Source organism: Alligator sinensis, unplaced genomic scaffold (assembly GCF_000455745.1).
Source record: "Alligator sinensis unplaced genomic scaffold, ASM45574v1 scaffold611_2, whole genome shotgun sequence".
Classification (NCBI taxonomy): Eukaryota; Metazoa; Chordata; order Crocodylia; family Alligatoridae; genus Alligator; species Alligator sinensis.
The window spans coordinates 1,365,300-1,369,372 of NW_005841869.1; positions in this window are offsets into that span (position 1 = coordinate 1,365,300).

A 4,073-nucleotide genomic window follows, 5' to 3' on the forward strand; every position below is an offset into this window, starting at 1 on the left:
AGTGGTCCTGGCTCCTACCCTGGGGGTCTTTAAGAAGCAGCTCAATGCCTACATGGCTGGGGTCACTTGAGCCCAGTTTCTCTCCTGCTCAGCCAGGGGGTCGGACCTGAAGATCTACAAGGTCCCGTCCGACCCGACTTCTAGGATTCTATGATTCTATGATCCTCTAGTGTCACCCTTCAGCCTCCAGTGTCACCCCTACCTCAAATGTCACTGCCAGCCTCCAGCACCCCCGCCCCAGCCTCCGATGTCACCCATCTCCAGTGTCACCCGAGCCTCCAGTGCCAGGCTGATCACCGTGCAAACGTGCCCCATGCCCGCTGCGGACGGAGCGCAAGGAAGGCGTGCGTGGCGCAAAGATGCCGGCTGCCCGAGGCTAACGTCCCGGCCGCCCTTATTGGCGACTCGTTGTGCAGCTCCAGGAGCCAGCCCATAGCATTGAAGGGTCTCCAGGGGACGCGTTGTACTAGAGTAAGACAGCGGCACATTGAAAGCCTGGCAAAGGGGCAGCGGTTGGTGGTGGTGGGTCGCCGAGGGATTCAAAGGGCCCAGGACTAGCGCACACAAACCTGAGGATAAGAAACTGGACCCTAAAGGTTTTTGCAACACCATAAGCCGAAATTATATTATTCGACTCGCATTAAAATAAACAAAAAGCAGAGGCGATGTCCCAACATGGTGTTTTGCTGGTCCCGGCGACACTCAGAGCAGCTTTGGGGGAGTTTTCAGGCAAAATCCACGTGCGCCATCGACCGTGATGCAACGAGAGAAGGAATGGAGGAAGCCTGAATGCTGACGGAAATAAAAGGAGAGCTTGAGCCCAAAATGAAGCAGAGAGGACAGGCAAGGAAGCGTTAGCCAAATGGAAAATCACAGCCTTTCAACCTTCCCGTAGCTATAATCGGGTCTGGTGACACGACTGGGATCCCCCAGCTGGAAAGGAAGCCGCATTTGTACTCACGCCGCACGTCTGGACCCAGGCACCGCAAGGTTTTCCGCCTTCAACCAGAATTAGTGGAATGGCCCTTTCATTTAAATTTTTCTTAGGAAGTCCTACAAAGTTAAACCAAGAAAGCTTTCTCCCCAGGAAAACCGATGGTGCGCATAGCACAAGCCCGACCTCTTCTAGCAATCAGAAGTCCAAGGAGAAAAAAATATTCAAACATTTGAATACACCTAAGAACAAACCAAAGGGAAAATGTAGGCAATGTCGTCACACCCAAAACACACATGATCGATCTGATGTTGAGCCCAATAAGCTGTGGACAGTGTCTGATCATGGTAAAAAGAACATTACAAATTTAAGAAAGTAACTTAGGACCGTGGTTTCCAAACGGTGGGCTACAAGGCCATGGTGAGGGGGCTGTGGCAGCTTCACAAATTGCACTCCTCTCCTTTCCATCGAGGTTTGATTGCAAGGGTATACGGTGCTTGGTTTCAAATGCTGAGGGTTGAACCTTATGGGTATGAACAGTGCTGTCATACCTCACTCATCACAAATTAATGATCAAGTCATGGTGATTATTATCACCCCTGATGTGTGGATGATCATATCAGCTCTTCAGCTGAATGCCTATATTTGGCAACTTCAGTTCCATAAGCGGGAAACGTTTTCACAAAGAGCCTTCACATATCGGCAAAGAAAGATGAGAAAGGGATAGGCATTCAGGACTCGTAGTAGAGGTAATATCTTTTGTTAGACCAACAAGATTTTTGCAAAAAAAATTATTTAATTGCAAGCCTTCGGGCACAAACACCCTTCATCAGCTATTGGAGAAAAGATAGTAAAAGTTCTCCTGGGCAGATATGAAAGTTCATATTTCATAGGATTTCATTGGAAAGCTTGCAATTAAAGACTTTTTTTTTTTTTTTTAAATCTTGTTGGTCTAATAAAAGATATCATCTGTACTGCAAGTCCTGATCACCTTTTCCTCTAGACCAATACGGCTACAACCTGGGTACATGAGAAAGGGATGTGATTCCTACAATTAAAACAGCCGGAAACTGAGGATATAGCCAAAACTTGGGGGAGAATATAGCTGGAATGAACAAGACGACTTTGTTTTTTCAGCCAGGATATGGTTAAGCAGTCTAAAATATCATATTTGTGTCATGTCTTTACATATATACGTGTGTACATGCATGCGTGCTAGGCAGCTATGTTTCGTCCACTGAAAGATGGGCTTTTCAATTTGATAGTTAATACTATATAGTAACGAGAATGCTTTACGATCCTAATATAAAGAGAACAAGTCTTATTTTCACCCCTCAAGTCTTGAGAAAGCCTAGTTGGTTACTAACTCTTCCAATTTATCCCAGATGCTTTCAAGCATTTGATTTAAAATTAAAAAGTGCACAGACAACATGGCTGCAAAGTAAACACTTGAGAATATGGATCTTAAAAGCTCAAAAATCAGAAGGCAAAATTAGAAGAACCACCAACCAAATATATTTAAATCTTTATAATTTTTGGACAAGTTGTTGATTTTTGGACACCAGACTGGGAATTTTTAAACACTCGGGGCTGGAAATAGTGATGGCCACAAGTACATAAATAATGCTTCAACACGAATGATAAAAAGCTTTGAAGTTCAGGGGCTCAGGAGAAGGAGGGATGTGACAAAGGTAACCTTGTTGAAGGAACATACATGTCAGCCCGTTAATGAACTTCTCAGATTTGTCAACCCAATGTATAAATTCTCATTATGGGAATATAAATTATAGAAATAGTCCACATCCACAGCAATTAGACTCCACGAGTAACTGCATCCAAGGCTATTCATCATACTTGCAGCTCAACTGCAGATTGCATCTCAACTCAAATTCCTTTCAGAGGTTTTTTGTAGAAGGCTTTAGGGCCTCAAAAACCTGTTAAAACTAGTTATGTCTCTATTTAGAGAGAGATGATTACAGTCACTGCTAGAGGGCAGCAACGTGGCACGGTTTCAGCGCGTGATTTATGGGTTCCGGAATGAGCAGAAGGCTCTGTCAGCTCGGGAGCAATACAAGCAAAAGCCTCAGTTAAGGCAGGTGAAGGGATCCCGTTTACTGGCTTTAGGATTAAAAATTCACTACGATTTAAGTGGATTTGAACAAAGCTGATGGTTCTGCCTGTTTTAACATATATCCAACTTCAACACAAGAGACTGCAATTTTTTTCTTTTAACAGATTGCCGAGGATTAATAACAGCTTGACTCCTTTCTCAGACATACAAGACCAAATCAACTTATTCTTTTGACAAATCAACATATGTGCTGATGCTTTGTGTCCAGTACCTTTAAAAAAATGCAGTGATGCATACAGAAATCCAAGATTATAGTCCATCTCTGCACAAGGCATTGATTTCAAACTGTTTCTGATCAAATAAATGGATATTCAAAAATCCCATGGCAATAACCTTTCATTCCAGGCAATCTACTGGGTATTTTCCATCTCTCGTTATTATTATGACCCTATAACTTTCTTCTTCTCAGGGCAGAGACGTATAGGAAATCCCTTCACTCCTAACCTCACCTCTCTCCTCTGTGCATCAGCTGCTACCTGCTGTATCTGAGTCCTTCGTTGCCTTGGCAGTGAGATTTGTACTGTTCAGCCGCCCTAAACTGATTCATGTGGTTACATGAGAAATGATGAATCTCCCTGCTGATAACATCTGTAGAAAAAGATTACAAAATATTCATGAATCATAAGAAAAACAGCGCCTGAGGGAGATCACAAAAAAGACCCCACAGACAAGGCACATTAGAAAAGCAGAGGATGAAGAGACAGACCTTCTGCATGTGATATCAGTCTGTTTTCTTTGCAGCTGTTACTGTCAAAGCTCTACCTTCAGCACTGTTTGAACAGATAATACAGGGGCAAAAGGAACATTTCCAAGTATTGCAGCACCATGTGTGGAGCGATTCCTACTTAAAAAACAGGTCAAAATACATCACTAGGAAGAACTTCCACAAGAGGGAGTTTTTCATAGAAAATGACCCGCTGCTTTTAACTCAGTTACATTCTGGTGTGCCATCATTTTTAAATACCAACCCTTTAAACACCTTGTATTTCCTTCAATTAACAACCCACC